Raw genomic sequence first — 19,451 nt, 5'->3', positions numbered from 1 at the left:
TGAGATCTTTCTTAGTCTAAACTTACCCATATAACAAGAAGAGTACAGAATACATTGTAATTTCTATTTTATGGAAACCTTTTCTGAATGGATTTCTGCAAGGAAATTGTCAGTAAAACTCAACTTCATTGCAGACTAATGACTTCAGGATATTAATAAAAAAGCGGTATAACAAGTAAATGTTAGAATTAGGTTAAAGGTGATAAAAGCTTATAACTGTGGGGGGCAATCCAAGATGGCAGACTAGAGGGAGACTGCATCTACTGTCGCTCCAGAAACCAGGATTCAAGAAGGGGAGGCACTGAGAGACTCAGACTAACATACAGCCACGGGGTAAGTCTCCCACACTGGGTGAAGCTCGGTCCAGGCAGCAGGCCCGGACATGGTCGGCTTCTCAGAGCAGGGCAGGGCACCTAGAGTCTTCCCCAGGCAGCCCTGCTCCATCCGGCGGCGGGCTCCTTTCACCACCAGCTTCTCAGAGCAGGCTGCCCAATGAGAGCCTTTCTGCATAGAGTCAGCTCCAAGTACCGGAGCCAGTGGCGAGTTCCGGCCCAGAGGCTGCCTCTGGGACCAGGGCAGGGCAACTAGAGACTTCTCCAAGCAGCCCTGCTCCCTCCGGTGGCAGGCTCCTTCCATGGGGCGATCCAAGATGGTGGACTAGAGAAAGACTGCATCTCCTGTCACTCCAGAACCCAGTATTGAAGAAGGGGAGGCATTGAGAGACTTGGACTAACATAGAGCCACGAGGTGAGTCTCCCTCACTGGGTGAAGCTCAGACTGGGTGGCAGGCCCAGACAGGGGTGGCTTCTCAGAGCAGGGCAGGACAGCTAGAATCTACCCCAGGCAGCCCTACTCCCTCCAACAGTGGGCTCCTTCCACAGCCAACTTCTCAGAGCAGGCCACTCAGTGAGAGCCTTTCTGCACAGAGCTAGCTCCAAGCCCCAGAGCCAGTTGCGAGCTCCAGCCCGCAGACAGCCTCTGGGACCAGGGCAAGGCATTTGGAGACTTCTCCAAGCAGCCCTGATCCCTCCGGGGGCAGGTCCTTCTACGGCCAGCTTCTCGGAGCAGGCTGCCCAGTGAGAGCCTTTCCACACTGAGCCAGCTCCAATCCCTGGAACCAGTAGCAGGCTAGGGGTAACTATCTTATGAAGTACTGCATTATCAAGTTCCTCCAAGACTTCAGGCTACTAAAGGCTGGGAGGTGATATACTGGAAATCTACAGGGACACTATAAGCTAATAGAGGAAATCTGCATTATCTCAGAGTCCCACTGATATCTGGCCAATACGAGAAAACAAGGGAAGAAAATGTTCCAAACAAACCTAGATACTATATCAATGACAGCACAGCAGAAGAAATGTCAGAAAGGGAGTTCAGAATGTACATAATTAAAACAATCAGGGAAGCAAATGAGGAGATGAAAGAGCAAATGCAGGCATTGAAGGAGGAGATAAAAGAGCAAATGCAGGCATTAAATGATCACACCAATCAAGAGTTGAAAGAACAAATACGGGAAGCAAGAGATCATTTCAATAAAGAGTTAGAGATACTGAAAAAACAAACAGAAATCCTTGAAATGAAGAAAACAATAAACCAAGTTAAAAATTCCATAGAAAGCATAACCAATAGAATAGAACACCTGGGAGACAGAACCTCAGACATTGAAAAAAAAATATTTAATCTTGAAAACAAAGTTGACCAAGCAGAGAAGATGGTAAGAAATCATGAAAAGAATCTACAAGAATTATGGAATACCATGAAAAGGCCAAATTTAAGAATTATTGGGATTGAGGAAGGCTTAGAGAAACAAACCAAAGGAACGAACAATCTATTCAATGAAAAAATATCAGAAAATTTCCCAAATCTGAAAAATGAAATGGAAAACCAAGTATGAGAGGCATATAGGACTCCAAATATACAAAATTACAACAGACCCACACAAAGGAACATTATTATGAAAATACCTAACATACAAATTAAAGACAGAAATTTAAAGGCCGTGAGAGAACAGAATCAAATTACATTCAGGGGGAAACCAATAAGAATATCAGCAGATTTTTCAATCCAGACCCTAAGAGATAGATGGGCCTGGAACAACATTTACCAAGCCCTGAAAGAAAATGGATGCCAACCAAGAATCTTAAACCCAGCAAAACTTACTTTCAGATTTGATGATGAAATAAGATTCTTCCATGATAAACAAAAGCTAAAGAAATTTACAAAAAGAAAGCCAGCATTATAGAACATTCTCAGCCAAATATTCTATGAGGAAGAGATGAAAAACAACGATGCAAATCAGCAATGGGAGAAACTAGCCTAAAGGAATAGCCAAATAAAAGAGAAACCAAATCATGTCAAAAAAAAATGAGTCATATGACTGGGAATACAAATCATATCACAATAATAACCCTGAATGTTAATGGCCTGAACTCATCAATCAAAAGACATAGACTGGCACATTGGATTAAAAAGGAAAATCCAACAATTTGCTGCCTGCAAGAGACTCATCTCATAGAAAGAGATACCGATAGACTAAAGGTGAAAGGATGGGAAAAAACATACCATGCACATGGATACAGCAAAAACGCTGGAGTATCCATCCTCATTTCAGATAATGTGGACCTCAAGCCAAAACTAGTCAGAAGGTATAAAGAAGGACATTATATAGTGCTTAAGGGAAGCATAAATCAACAAGACATCACAATCATAAATATCTATGCCCCGAACATTGGCTCATCCATGTACATCAAACAAATCCTTCTCAATTCCAGAAATCAAATAGACCACAACACAGTAATACTAGGCGATTTTAACACACCTCTCTCACCACTGGATAGATCTTCCAAACAAAAATTGAATAAAGAAACCACAGATTTCAATAACACAATCAACAATTTAGACTTAATAGACATATATAGAATATACCATTCAACAAAGAACGAATACACTTTCTTCTCAGCAGCACATGGATCCTTCTCTAAAATAGACCATATTTTATGCCACAAAGCTACTGTTAGCAAATACAAGAAGATAGAGATACTTCCTTGTATTCTATCAGATAATAATGGATTGAAATTAGAAATAAATGGCAGAATAAAAAACAGAAACTTCTCAAATACCTGGAGATTAAATAATACACTATTATATGATGAATGGATAACAGAAGACATCAGGAGGGAAATAAAAAAATTCTTAGAAGTAAACGAGAACAAACACAATATCAAAATCTCTGGGACACTATGAAAGCAGTACTTAGAGGAAGATTTATTTCATGGGGCATATTCAACAAAAGAAGTAGAAATCAACAAATAAACGACTTAACAGTACAGCTCAAAGTTCTAGAAAAAGAAGAGCAGACCAACACCAAAAGTAGTAGAAGACAGGAAATAGTTAAAATCAGAGCCAAAATTACAAAATTGAAACAAAAGAAACATTTGGAAAAATTAACAAACTAAATAGTTGGTTCTTTGAAAAAAAACAAAAAACAAAATTGATAAACCCTTAGGCACACTAACGAAGAGAAAGAGGGAGAAAACTCAAATTACTAAAATTCAGAATGAACAAGGAAATACCACAACAGACATGAGTGAAATACAAAACATAATTAGAAGCTATTTTGAAAATCTGTATTCCAACAAAACAAAAAACCTTGAAGACATCAACAAGTTTCTAGAGACATATGAATTACCTAAACTGAATGAGGAGGATATACACAACTTAAATAAATCAATTTCAAGCAATGAAATAGAATAGGTCATCAAAAGCCTACCAACAAAGAAAAGTCTGGGACCAGATGGGTTCTCAGCTGAGATCTACAAAACCTTTAAAGAAGAGCTCATTCCAATACTCCTCAAAGTATTCCATGAAATAGAAGAGGAGGGAACCCTCCCAAACTCATTCTATGAAACCAATATCACCCTGATACCTAAACCAGACAGACACATCGAGGAAAGAAAATTTCAGAGCAATACCCTTAATTAACATCGACACAAAAATTCTCAACAAAATTTTAGCAAATTGCATACAAAAATATATTAAAAAATAGTGCACCAGATCAAGTGGGTTTTATCCCAGGGATGCAAGGTTGGTTCAACATCTGGATATCAATAATTTCATTCACCATATCAACATATTTAAGTTAAGAATCACATGATCATTTCAATACATGCAGAAAAAGTATTCAATAAAATACAGCATCCCTTCATGCTCAAAACACTAGAAAAAAATTGGAATAGTGGGAACATTCCTTAACATTGTAAAGGCCATCTATGCTAAGCCCATGGGCAATATCATTATAAATGGTGAAAAACTGAAAGCATTCCCCCTGAAAACTGGAACAAGGCAGGGATGCCCTCTTTCACCACTTCTATTAAACACGTCCTTGAAACTCTAGCCAGAGCAATTAGAAAAACCAAAGAAATTAAAGGGATACCAATAGGAAAAGAACTCAAACTATCCCTATTCACTGATGACATGATTATATATTTAGAGGAACCTGGAAATTCCACCAGAAAACTTTTAGAACTCATAAGTGAATTCCGTAAAGTAGCAGGTTACAAGATCAATGCACATAAATCCAATGCATTTTTCTACATAAGTGATGAATCTTCAGAAAGAGAAGTGAGGAAAACTACCCCATTCACAATAGCATCGAGAAAAATAAAATACTTGGGAATCATTCTAACAAAAGAGGTGGAAGACCTCTACAATGAGAACTACAGAACACTAAAGAAAGAAATTAAAGAAATTTATGGAGATGGAAAGATCTCCCATGTCCTTGGATAGGCAGAATTAATATTGTCAAAATGGCCATACTACCTAAAGTGCTATACTGATTCAATGCAATTCCAATTAAAATCCCAATGATGTACCTTACTGAAATAGAGCAAGCAATTATGAAATTCATCTGGAAGAATAAGAAACCCAGAATAGCTAAAGCAATCCTCAGTAGAAAGAGCGAAGCAGGGGTTATCACAATACCTGATCTTCAACTATACTACAAAGCAATAGTAACAAAAATGGCATGGTATTGGTACCAAAATAGACAGGTAGATCAATGGTACAGAATAGAGGACATGGACACAAACCCAAATAAATACAATTTTCTCATACTAGACAAAGGGGCCAAAAACATGCAATGGAGAAAAGATAGCCTCTTCAACAGATGGTGCTGGGAAAACTGAAAAACCATATGCAACAGAATGAAATTAAACCACTATCTCTCACCCTACACAAAAATCAACTCAAAATGGATCAAGGACCTCGGAAGCAGACCAGAGACCCTGCATCTTATAGAAGAAAAAGTAGGTCCATATCTTCAACTTGTTGGCTTAGGATGAGACTTCCTTAACAGGACTCCCATAGCACAAGAAATAAAAGCAAGAATCACCAACTAGGATAGATTCAAACTAAAAAGCTTTCTCTCAGCAAAGGAAACTATCAGCAATGTGAAGAGAGAGCCTACAGAGTGGGAGAATATCTTTGCCACTCATACTTCAGATAGAGTGCTAATTTCCAGAATATATAAAGAACTCAAAAAATTCTGTACCAAGAATACAAATAATCCAATTAACAAATGGGCTAAGGAAATGAACAGACACTTCACAGAAGAAGATGTAGAAACAATCAACAGATATATGAAAAAATGTTCACCATCTTTAGTAACAAGAGAAATGCAAATCAAAACTACCCTAAGATTCCATCTCACCCCAATTAGAATTGTGATTATTAGGAATACAAGCAACAATAGGTGTTGCTGAGGATGTGGGGAAAAGGTACACTCATACACTGCTGGTGGGGCTGCAAATTGGTGCAGCCACTCTGGAAAGTAGTATGGAGATTCCTCAGAAAGCTTGGAATGGAACCACCATTTGACCCAGCTATCCCACTCCTCAGCCTATACCTAAAGGACTTAAAATCAGCATACTACAGAAATACAGCCACATCAATGTTCATTGCTGCTGAATTCACCATAGCCAGATTGTGGAACCAACCTAGATGTCCTTCAATTGATGAATGGATAAAGAAACTGTGGCATATATATACAATGGAATATTACTTCACCATAAGGAATGATAAAATTATGGCATTTGCCGGCAAATGAATGAAATTGGAGGATATCATGCTAAGTGAGATAAGCCAATCTCAAAAAACTAAAGGATGAATGACCTTGCTGATAAGTGGATGATGACATATTATGGGGGGTGGGAGGTGTTAGTGTTGGGGTTAGGGTTAGGTTTAAGGTTAGGGTTAAGGAGGGTGGCAAGAATGGAGGAAGGAAGGACTGTATAAAGGGAAAAGAGGGGTGGGAGGGGTGTGGGGGAAGGAAAAAAATAACAGAATTAATCAAACAACATTACCCTATGTAAATTTTTGATTACACAAATGGTATGCCTTGACTCCATGTTCAAACAGAGAAACAACATGTATCCCATTTGTTTACAATAAAAAAAAAATTCCAAACTTGGAATCAAAAGAAAATGAAAAAAAATAAATTATTAAACTGCAAAAAAAAGCTTATAACTGTGACAAGTAAAATTGTGTATCTCAGTGTCAGTGACCTATTTTGGATTGATTTAATTTTAGCTGGAATATAATTTTGGCACTATGACTTATGGACAAAAGGAAAGCATCTTTAGCTTAGATTAAGATAAACTAAACATCTACACCTTATGCCATGTACATTCATTACATAAAATTTATTAAAAATGTATGGTCCTAGAATTATTGTATTTAGATTAATTATATAATGATATGCTGGACCAAGACCACATGTAGTCAGCAGAATTCATAAAACCAATTTTGTTGAAACTTCAAGAAGACATGACTGAGGTCGAGAGTCCCAGGGGCCTGTTATTTTCAAGAAATATGATCCTAATTTGTTCACCCACTGGAAGGGGAGAGTGTGTGTTGGGGGCGCAACATATCTGACCTGAGTGTTCCAGCTCCTTCCTGGGCAAGGAACCCCACTGAAAACTGACAGCCCACACTACCCTCCAGGCCTCCAAGGTGGTGCTGTCCTTGTTCAGCCTGCCCCAGGCGTGCTGCCATCTGGTTACACATATTCTGCTATAGCCTGTTGGTCCCCACCAGGTCTAGTGGCCAGGGAAGTCATGGAAGCATGTTCATTTGCTCACTAGAGGATTACCAGGAAGGTATTGGACCCAGAAGCACTGATCTTGCATACAGCTCCTCCAAGCCTGGGTTCACCCACTATATTTTTTAGTCAGAGAAATGGCCTAGGACCCTCACAGACACATGGAGTGATGACTGGTTACAGCTTCACATAGGGCTGTTGTGCCTCCTCTGCACCTCGGTGAGTTAGATGATTGCATTGACAAACATCAGCAAACTCTTGCAGGGTTCTCCTCCTTTTCTACAATATTCAAACAGGTGACAGCTCCAACCTGTGATGTTGAACTTCTATTCTAGGTGGAAGTTGATGCCTGCTGTGATCCCTAGAGAGGAGAGAAGAGACTGAGTCATTTAGCATGTGTGATGGAGGCCAGGAGGCAGCTAGCCAAAAAGTAGAGTTGTTCTTTGCACACTTCACCTGCCAGTCCCCACTTCATTTGCTACTGCCCTGCAATTACCTTGCCCCCCAAAATTTTCTTGGCCTGAGTTTCCAAGGAGACCTTCAACTTACCTTTAAATGCACATATATCTGGAAAATCTGCCTTGGCATAAGGGTTCATCCTCTTGAACTACTCATGCCTCTCAGACACAGGCCCTCTGTGACAATGCCCAGGGTCTTTATAGCAGGTCCTGGAGGATGCAGACTACAGATTAATGTCATTCCCTGATGCAAAGTTGCTCCAAGAAAGTGAATGTGATAGATGAAACAAACACCTGATAGTGATGTGAGGAGCACAGTTTTCCAGTGCATAATATCATCTTGACCCATGCCTCATGCTGCAAGATCAGAATTGTACATTTCAAAGCCGACTATGGAAAAATGAAAGCACTGTGGACTTTTCTGTAGGGCACTAACTGCAGAAAGTTGTTGGAAATGAAAAGATAAATTCAGTTAACAAATACTAAAAAAGTTTTTCATTGCTAATGGTCTGCAAAAATAAATGTATCGACCACTGAGCTTCAAAATAATATAACAAAACAACAAGAAGAAATTGAGAGATCATTTGGTAAGCAAAAATAATCACTGACAGTAACTCAATTTGCAGAGGACATGAATGCCTTTGAAAATTCATGACTCTCTCCTGTTGCTTTAAACAGACAGTAGATTATAAGTATGCTGATTTTGCTTATTCTACACATGACCTGTGATGTCATGTGTAGGACACATGAGCTGTGATGTCATGTGTAGGACATCAGGATGAGGAAAGACTTTTCTTCCACCACACCAGCAGTACCAAAGCACCACAATTTACACAAGTATAGAATTGGAAAGCCAGCTCTGAGTGATAGCTCTCCAAGTAAATAGTTCCCTAATCATCAGAACTTAAAACATAATAAATCACTACTAAAATTCAGAAATGTAGACCTGATATGGTTGAAACCTGAATTAAAAAAAAAAAAACAGAAATTTTAAATAAAAACCAAAGGTGTTATGAGAGTTTTCATCCAGGAATAACAGATCATAAAACATTTATAAAATACAATTTTTTTTCTTTTCAATGGTTATATGTACCACAAAGTTGCTGCATGCCTAATATCCCTGATTTCCTTCTTTAAATGTGAACTTTCCAAATAGATGTTCTTGAGTGATGCATACTCTTGAAAAACCAATCCAAAATTTACACAAAACTATGGGAAAGATGAGAACACTGCCTCCTAAACCCAATTCTACAGAGCATGGCTTCAGAATACCCATAAAACTGCATTCTACTTTAAGTCACTTTCCAGGATGTCCACATATCCATAATTTTCCTCAGTATCCACCTCAGCAGTGGCCATGAAGAATCACTTCAACTAAGAGTCTCTGCTCCTCTATTTCCATCTTCCACTCAGGGTAAGACACATCAGGTAAGGGGCTGTGCTTAGATTGTGTAAAGTCCTCTCTGTGGCTGGCCCACTCTCTCAGAGTAGGGGCAGGACTGGGATGTGTGAGCTTCTATTGCATCTTGAAGACAAATCCATTATTTTTTTTGTCCTCCCCAGGACTGCTGGCAGCCTTGCCACCTGCCTCATTCTTCCTATAGCTGTCCAGTGCCTGGGAGTTGGAAACATTCTGTTTCATAGGGAGTTGCTGATATATGGTAGCTCTGGTCCACAGCAATTGAACTGGTAAGGTGTGAAAACATCTGATGGCTGCTCATTTCAAATAACACACCTGGTTTCTTGGGTGGCCTGCTCAAATGTCTATTCTGCCAGCTAGGGATCAATAGGTCTGGGGGAATCGATGCAAAGAACTGCATCAGGAAATTCAGAGGACTTTGGTGATAGGAAAGATTCAGATGCCTGCCTTTATAGTCAGCAAGCAGCAAAAGTAAAGGCTCCCTGTGTGACACTTTGGGGTTTTACTATGGAGCCCAGCAAAATTGTGCATGGTCTGGGTCAGAGTGCTGACCAGAGAGGAAGAAGCTGTGTGTTCTGGGGACCCCAGGAGGGCACAAGTTCCTGGATGCCTGGGAGCGGGCCTGGACTCTGGGTGCCCCTGCATATTCTAGCAGTACTGAGAAATGAGCTTCGCACAGACTTGAGCTGGGTCATGACCATCATGGTAGTGTGGGCAGAATGTTGGCTACAGAGCCCAGCACAAAGTGGCCAACAGACATCTAACACAGAGGACCAGGATCAGGGATGGAGCACATCATGGTGGTAGTAAAGGAGGGAGGGAGGAAGAGCAATGCAGCTGGGAGCCCAGTGGTGAGAGGGATGTGGGGATAGGGATGGAGTTATGCAGGATTTGGGCTGGAGAAGCCTCCAGTAAATTTTTGTAATGTGGTTACTTTCTTGAAATTGTTAACTACAATTCTAAGCCCCCACAGTATATATGAGAATTACCTTGCAAATTGTGCACATTTAGGAAATATTAATTATAAGTTTTATGATACAATTATGGAAAGTATATCACACATAAAAATGTGAAATCGATGACATGACACCAGCAGAAACAAAATAGTATTATAAAAGGTCAAACAGTTTTTCTTGTTAAAAGCAATACTAAAGTCTAAAGAAGAATCTGCTCAATGCTGCCTGGGTTGCTGTGATTAAGAACCAGACTGCCCAGTGAATGCCAAGAACTCCTACAACATGTACACATACTCATGTGAATTTACAGTTAGCTCCCTAATATTTCAAAGATACAGCTGAATCCCTGCTCTAGAACAGTTCATGACAAAGTACAATTCATTTGAATATATGATTCAGGAGGTCAGACACTAACACAGTGACTGTCTGACTCAGAACTATATTCCTAGTGACTGTGTTTGGTAGTTAAGTGACTAAAGGAACAACGAAGGAAATCACAGATAAAAGAGCATACTTTGCAAAGCTTTGATTAAAGACAAAGGTCTTAGATTGGATACAGTAGCACATTCTGATAATCCCAGCAGTCCAATAGGCTAAGTCTGGAGGATCACAAGTTTGAAGGCAACCTCAGCAGCTTAGTGACAAGTTGTCTCAAAATAAAAAGTAAAAAAAAAAGAGGAAGTGGGGATATAACTCAGTGGTAAAGCACCACTTAGTTCAATCTAAGTACAGAGAGAGAGAAAGAGTGATCAAAGAGTCTTAAGGCAAATTAATGAGAAGTACAGAAAAATACTCAAAGAAAGAATGTGCTAGTTTTTCAAAAAATTAATATGGTGTGTGTTATTAAATCTCTTAATTTCAGGCTTTCCTCTGATAGCCATAAACACAGGTTATTTTTACATATAACTAAGGAGATTCCTTGATTTGTTTCAAAACATGAATTTATTCCTATTTTATATAAAAGTACCATTGAAAGAATAATTTATCCAAAGACAATATATATGTGTTTTATAAACTGAAAATTTCCAGGATAGATGTGCAAGTAAACCACCAACTGGGAAAATGAAAAAGTAAATTATTAAACTTATATTAGCCAAGACCAGGGAAAATGTCATATATGTTTCAATAATTGCCTACAAGTCAAAGAAACAATTTTCTAAAAAAAAGAAAGATAAGATTCCATAACAGAAAAAAATTTGGTGATGTGTAGTGATTTCTCCTTGTAGAAATGAAACAAAAGCAATTAGAATAGTTCTTCTGTAAACAGTATTTGATTTTATTTAAAAACATTAAAATCCATCAGATTGCTATCTCCTAAGATATCTTCACATAGCCCTTGTAACAAAACTATTCATTAAGTATTTAAAAGAAAAAAATGTTCAATTATATAGAAAATAGTATACTGAGACTCTTTGAACGTAACCATAAATCAGGATGAAAGGAAAATAGCTAAACTACATTTAGTTGCTCATCAACCTGCATGTAAACCAACATGAAGAAATTTAGCGCTAAATATTCTATCCTTTGCTTTCATCCATACAAAGCATGCAGATGATGTATTTCTTCCTATCTCATGTTTTAAATGTAAAGCATGTATGTGAACTCTCTGTTTCATAATCCAAATTATTTCTTTTTTGCCATGTTTCAAATTTATTTATCTTTGGAAATTGAATAATTATCACAAATGTCTCATTGAGTTAGAAATTATCATTAACTGGAAGATTACCATAGGTTGAAGGTTTTGAAAATTAAATAGCTTGAGCAATTATTTCCTGTAGTAGGATAAAGATCAGTGATGGATGACAAATCTAAGAGCAAAAGGATTTCTTAAACTTTATGCTTAATTAGAAAACATTACTTAGGAAATATGTGACATTAGAAACAAAACCCAAGTGATGCACAAGGAAGCAGGGTAATTCCAAAAAATATGAGTAGGAATAAAGTTAAAAAGTAATTTAAAAGGAAAAATAGAACAGAAATGCATACAAACAATACTATGAAAACACATAACTGAAATTCAAGTTCAAACCTTTTGGTGCTATGAAGACATAACTTTTGTTCACCTGGTCTGGTTTCCATACCAAAACTACCCAGGATGACATTTTAACTGAAATTTAAAAGCTTGTAACTACACTTGAACCTCATTAATCTTTGCCTTTTTTTCTGTAATTGAGCCTGAGTTTCTTGGTGATTGGTAAACTTTTTCAAATTGAAAAGGAATAGAGGAAGACATTTGGAAATGGAAAGCACTATTCCTCACATAAAAATATATATGATCTGCCAATAGAACATACATTTCTGAATTGGTTTGGTAAAAGGAATGGTAGATTTTGTGATTAGTCACCTATAGCCTTTCTCTATGTCTCTCAAATTCCCAGAAAAATCATTAATTTACAAGGGAAGGCAAAGCCAGAGCTGAAGTCTATGGCCTTCTCTCTGAAGAGCAAACTGGCTCATAAGTATCTATCACCTTGACCTTCTTTAAGTCCCTATATGTCATTGTGATTTTGTGTGAAAGTAAGAGAACAAAGCATTATATTGAATTCTTCCCTGCCCCCACTTTGCTTTGCTCTCAGCAGAGCAAACTGGCTCATAAGTATCTATCACCATGGCCTTCTTTAAGTCCCTAATGTCATTGTGATTTTGTGTGAAACTAAGAGAACAAAGCATTTTATTGAATTCCTCCCTGCCCCCACTTTTATTGAAACCTTATATTGAAATTTACCTGAGATGTATCAAGATACGTTAAAATTTTTCTTTTCAAAATATATTATTAATGAACAACTCTTTTCTGTAAATACATTAGTTACCTGCTCTTTTCTTATAACAATATATTTCCTAGTACTTTGAGTGATTAATGATAAGTTAATATTTCAAAGTCCCCTGTGCTCTATCTTCTGGGAGGAAGCAGACAATAAAATTTGGGGAATCCAATGAGTTTTCTAATTTATATAGCCACTCATCACAATTTCCCACCTTGCATTCAAATAGCCCTATTCTGCCATCATCAGGATTGAAACCCTCACCTAAGAAAACTGACTTTAAATAGGATAGTCTCATAATCAAGAAAAAATATTTAGCTCTTTTTAAAAAATAAAATCTGGAGGTTTTCAAGATGGCGGACTAGAGGGCGGCTGCATTTCATGTTGCTCCAGGACTCAAGATTCAAAAGAGGAGATAGTGAGTGACTTGGGACCAACTCAAAGCCGCCGGGTGAGTTTCTCCATTGGGGACGCATCCCGGATGGGGCGGTAGCCCCTGAACACAGAGAACTTTGTGAAGTAGAGTGGCTCCGTGAGACACCCCTCCCCCCGCTGGAGCGGTAAACACGGACAGCGAAGCAGAGCGAAAAAATGGAGTGAAAAAATGGTGGAGCGAAGGTTCCAGGACTGCGGGCAGCTTCTCTAAAGAGGGACAACCTAAGGAGACTCGTCTGTGAAGGGTGAGGCTCCCAGGCCCAGGAGGTAGGTCCGGACCCCTGGGAACGTTGCCTGGGAAGGCTGCCTTGCCCAGGCGGCAAGACACCCCTCCCCCGCTGGAGCAGTGAACTCAGAAAGCGGGGAACTTTGCAGAGGAGGCCGCGCAGCACACCGCTTGGTTTTGGAGCAATCTGCCGGGGCTCCGGCGGCTGCCAGAGAGAGTTGGGCGGCGAGCTATTTGGACTCAGCAACCGCCTGAACAATGGGCGGGTGCTGTCCTGAGGAGGTGGAGGTGTGCAGTGAGTTGCTTGGTCTCCAAGCACCCACACAGAACACCGGGTGGCTGCCTGGAGGAAGAGACGAGTGGCGGGTCACTGGGGCTTGGAGCATATGTACGAGGCTCCAAGTGACTGCTCAGAGGAGGGGTTGCATAGCCAGGCGATTAGGTGCAAAGCACGGTACGGTCCGGGGACCTAGGCACCTTTTCTTGAAAGAGCTACACAGAGACAAGCTGAGGGATGGAGCGAAGGTTCCAGGACTGCAGGCAGCTTCTCTGAGAAGGGGCTACCTAAAGAGACTCGTCTGCGAAGGGCAGGGCTCCCAGGCCCAGGAGGTAGGTCCAGGCCCCTGGGAACGTTGCCTGGGAAGGCTGCCCTGCCCAGGCGGTAGTTGTGGACTGAGGGGAACCTCTAGGAGGGGAACTGACCAGCGAGACCTCCCCACTGGGTGAGTCTTCCCCGCTGGGTGAGGTTTTCCCACAAGGACGGTAAAACCAGAGACACAGGCCCAAACAGGCCTGCCTCAGTCCGCAGTCTAGTTCCCCTTTGGATGACCATTAGTCAACAAGTAGAGGCACCTCTGCCCACTAGCAGGGAATATACCCCACCTGAAGACCACCACCCCTAGAGAGGCAGCTTCCTAGGGGAACACCACAGTATCAACTTCCTCTAAGACTTCAGGCTACTGAAGGATAAGAGGGGATACACTAGCAATCTTCAGGGACATTATAAGTCAATAGAGGAAATCTGCAACATCTCTGCAGTCCACTGATACCTGAACGACATGAGAAAACAAGGGAAGAAAATGCCTCAAACAAATCTGGATGGTACATCAATAAAATCCAATGACAGCATGGCAGAAGAAATGTCAGAATGGGAGTTCAGAATGTACATAATCAACATGATAAGGGAAGCAAACGATGAAATGAAAGAGCAAATGCAGGCATTGAATGATAGCACCAATAGACAGTTAAAAGAGCAAATACAGGAAGCAAAAGTCCATTTCAATAAAGAGTTAGAGATATTGAAAAAAAAACAAACAGAAATCTTTGAAATGAAGGAAACAATAAACCAAATTAAGAACTCCATAGAAAGCACAACCAATAGGATAGAACACCTGGAAGACAGAACCTCAGATATTGAAGACAAAATATTTAACCTCGAAAACAAAGTCGAACAAACAGAGAAGATGGTAAGAAATCATGAACAGAATCTCCAAGAACTATGGGATATCATGAAAAGGCCAAATTTGAGAATTATTGGGATTGAGAAAGGCTTAGAGAAACAAACCAAAGGAATGAACAACCTATTCAATGAGATAATTTCAGAAAATTTCCCAAATCTGAAGAATGAAATGGAAAATCAAGTTCAAGAGGCTTATAGGACTCCAAATACACAAAATTACAACAGACCCACACCAAGGCACATTATAATGAAAATACCTAACATACAAAATAAAGACAGAATCTTAAAGGCTGTGAGAGAAAAGAACCAAATTACATTCAGGGGGAAACCAATACGGATATCAGCAGATTTTTCAATCCAGACCTTAAAAGCTAGAAGGGCCTGGAATAACATTTTTTAAGCCCTAAAAGAAAATGGATGCCAACCAAGAATCTTAAACCCAGCAAAACTTACCTTCAGATTTGACGATGAAATAAAATCCTTCCATGATAAACAAAAGCTAAAGAATATACAAAAAGAAAGCCAGCATTACAGAACATTCTCAGCAAAATATTCCATAAAGAAGAGATGAAAAACAAAGAAGCAAATCAGCAAAGGGAGGAGATATCCTAAAGGAACTCTCAAATAAAGAGGAACCAAGTCGTGTCAAAATAAACAAATAAATGAATAAAATGAGTCAAATGACCAGGAATACAAATCATATCTCAATAATAACCCTGAATGTTAATGGCCTGAATTCATCAATCAAAAGACATAGACTGGCAGATTGGATTAAAAAGAAAGATCCAACAATATGTTGCCTGCAAGAGACTCACCTCAAAGAAAGAGATACCCATAGACTAAAGGTGAAAGGATGGGGAAAAACATACCATGCACATGGACTCAGCAAAAAAGCTGGAGTATGCATCCTCATTTCAGATAATGTGGACTTCAAGCCAATGTTAGTCAGAAGGGATAAGGAAGGACATTTCATACTGCTTAAGGGAAGCATAAATCAGCAAGATATAACAATCATAAACATCTATGCCCCAAACAGTGGCTCATCCATGTATGTTAAACAAATCCGTCTGAATTTTAGAAACCAAATAGACCATAACACAATAATACTAGGTGATTTTAACACGCCTCTCTCACTACTGGACAGATCTTCCAAACAAAAATTGAACAAAGAAACCATAGATCTCAATAACACAATCAATAATTTAGACTTAACAGACATTTATAGAATATACCATCCAACCAAAGAGCGAATACACTTTCTTCTCAGCAGCACATGGATCCTTCTCTAAAATAGACCATATATTATGCCACAAAGTTAATGTCAGCAAATACAAGAAGATAGAGACACTACCTTGTATTCTATCAGATCATAATGGATTGAAGTTAGAAATAAATGAAAGAGTAAAAAACAGAAACTACTCCAACACCTGGAGATTAAACAATATGCTATTATATGATGAATGGATAACAGAAGATATTAGGAAGGAAATTAAAAAATTCTTAGAGGTAAATGAGAACAAAGAAACATCATATCAAAATCTCTGGGACACTATGAAAGCAGTATTTAGAGGAAGATTTATTTCATGGAGCGCATTTAATAAAAGAAGTAAAACTCAACAAATAAACGACCTAACACTACAGCTTAAAGCCCTAGAAAAAGAAGAACAGACCAACACCAAAAGTAGTAGAAGACAGGAAATAGTTAAACTCAGAGCTGAAATCAACGAAATTGAAACAAAAGAAACAATACAAAAAATTGACAAAATAAATAGTTGGTTCTTCGAAAAAATAAACAAAATTGATAAACCTTTAGCCACACTAACAAAGAGAAGTCGAGAGAAAACCCAAATCACCAAAATTCGGAATGAACAAGGAAATATCACAACAGACACGATTGAAATACAAAACATAATTAGAAGCTATTTTGAAAATCTATACTCCAACAAAATAGAAAATTTTGAAGATATCAACAAGTTTCTAGAGACCTATGAATTGCCTAAACTGAACGAGGAGGACATACACAATTTAAATAGACCAATTTCAAGTAATGAAATAGAAGAAGTCCTCAAAAGCCTACCAACAAAGAAAAGTCCAGGACCTGATGGTTTCTCAGCCGAGTTCTACAACACCATTAAAGAAGAGCTCATTCCAATACTTTTCAAAGTATTCCATGAAATAGAAGAGGAGGGAACCCTCCTAAACTCATTCTACGAAGCCAATATCACCCTGATACCTAACCCAGACAGAGACACATCAAGGAAAGAAAATTTCAGACCAATATCCTTAATGAACATCAACGCAAAAATTCTCAACAAAATTTTAGCAAATCACATACAAAAACATATTAAAAAGATAGTGCACCATGATCAAGTGGGTTTCATCCCAGGGATGCAAGGTTGGTTCAACATCAGGAAATCAATAAATGTAATTCACCATATCAAAAGACTTAAAGTCAAGAATCACATGATTATTTCAATAGATGCAGTAAAAGCATTTGATAAAATACAGCACCCCTTCATGCTCAAAACACGAGAAAAAATAGGGATAGTGGGAACGTTCCTTAACATTGTAAAGGCCATCTATGCTAAGCCCATGGCTAATATCATTCTAAATGGTGAAAAACTGAAAGCATTCGCCCTAAAATCTGGAACAAGGCAGGGATGCCCTCTCTCACCACTCGTATTCAATATCATCCTTGAAACTCTAGCCAGAGCAATTAGACAGACCAAAGAAATTAAAGGGATACGAATTGGAAAAGAAGAACTCAAATTATCCCTATTTGCTGATGATATGATTATATACTTAGAGGAACCAGGAAATTCCACCAGAAAACTCTTAGAACTCATAAATGAATTTAGTAAAGTAGCGGGATATAAGATCAATGCTCATAAATCTAAGGCATTTTTATACATAAGTGATGAATCTTCAGAAAGAGAAGTGAGGAAAACTACCCCATTCACAATAGCCTCGAAAAAAATAAAATACTTGGGAATCAATCTCACAAAAGAGGTGAAAGATCTCTACAATGAGAACTACAGAACACTAAAGAAAGAAATTAAAGAACACATTAGAAGATGGAAAGATCTCCCATGTTCCTGGATAGGCACAATTAATATTGTCAAAATGGCCATACTACCTAAAGTGCTATACAGATTCAATGCAATTCCAATTAAAATCCCAATGATGTACCTTACAGAAGTAGAACAAGCAATCATGAAATTCATCTGGAAGAATAAGAAACCCAGAATTGCTAAAGCAATCCTTCGCAGAAAAAATGAAGCAGGGGTATTGCAATACCAGAACTTCAACTGTACTACAAAGCAATAGTAACAAAAACGGCATGGTATTGGTACCAAAATAGACAGGTAGATCAATGGTACAGAATAGAGGACACGGACACAAACCCAAATAAATATAATTTTCTCATACTAGACAAAGGGGCCAAAAATATGCAATGGAGAAAAGATAGCCTCTTCAACAAATGGTGCTGGGAAAATTGGAAATCCATATGCAACAAAATGAAACTAAACCCATATCTCTCACCATGCACAAAACTAAACTCAAAATGGATTAATGACCTCAGAATCAGATCAGAGACCCTGCATCTTACAGAAGAAAAAGTAGGTCCAGATCTTCAACATGTCGGCTTAGGACCAGACTTTCTCAACAGGACTCCCATAGCACAAGAAATAAAAGCAAGAATCAACAACTGTGATAGATTCAAACTAAAAAGCTTTCTCTCAGCAAAGGAAACTATCAGCAATGCGAAGAAAGAGCCTACAGAGTGGGAGAAAATCTTTGCCAATCATACTTCAGATAGAGCACTAATCTCCAGAATTTATAAAGAACTCAAAAAACTCAACACCAAGACTACAAATAACCCAATCAACAAATGGTCTAAGGAAATGAACAGACACTTCACAGAAGAAGACATACAAACAATCAACAAACATATGGAAAAATGTTCAACATCTCTAGTAATAAGAGAAATGCAAATCAAAACCACCCTAAGATTCCAAATCACCCCAATCAGAATGGCGATTATCAAGAATACAAGCAACAACAGGTGTTGGCGAGGATGTGGGAAAAAGGTACACTCATACATTGCTGGTGGGGTTGCAAATTAGTGCAGCCACTCTGGAAGGCAGTATGGAGATTCCTTAGGAAACTTGGAATGGAAACACCATTTGACCCAGCTATCCCCCTCCTTGGCCTATACCCAAAGGACTTAAAATCAGCATACTACAGAGATACAGCCACATCAATGTTCATTGCTGCTGAATTCACCATAGCCAGATTGTGGAACCAACCTAGATGCCCTTCAGTTGATGAATGGATAAAGAAACTGTGGCATATATATACAATGGAATATTACTCAGTCATAAAGAATGATAAAATTATGGCATTTGCAGGCAAATGGACGAAATTGGAGAATATCATGCTAAGTGAGATAAGCCAATCTCAAAAAACCAAAGGAAGAATGATCTCGCTGATAAGTGATTGATGATACATAATGGGGTGTGGGAGCAGTTAGTTTTAGGGTTAGAGTGAGGGTTAGGGAGGGGGGCAAGAATGGGGGAAGGAAGGACTGTATAGAGGGAAAAGAGGGATGGGAGGGGTGGGGGGAAGGGGAAAAATA

Source organism: Sciurus carolinensis (assembly GCF_902686445.1).
Source record: "Sciurus carolinensis chromosome 14 unlocalized genomic scaffold, mSciCar1.2 SUPER_4_x, whole genome shotgun sequence".
In the NCBI taxonomy this organism is placed as follows: domain Eukaryota; kingdom Metazoa; phylum Chordata; class Mammalia; order Rodentia; family Sciuridae; genus Sciurus; species Sciurus carolinensis.
The sequence above is the reverse complement of the archived record's forward strand: the minus strand, read 5'-3'. Positions refer to the sequence as shown.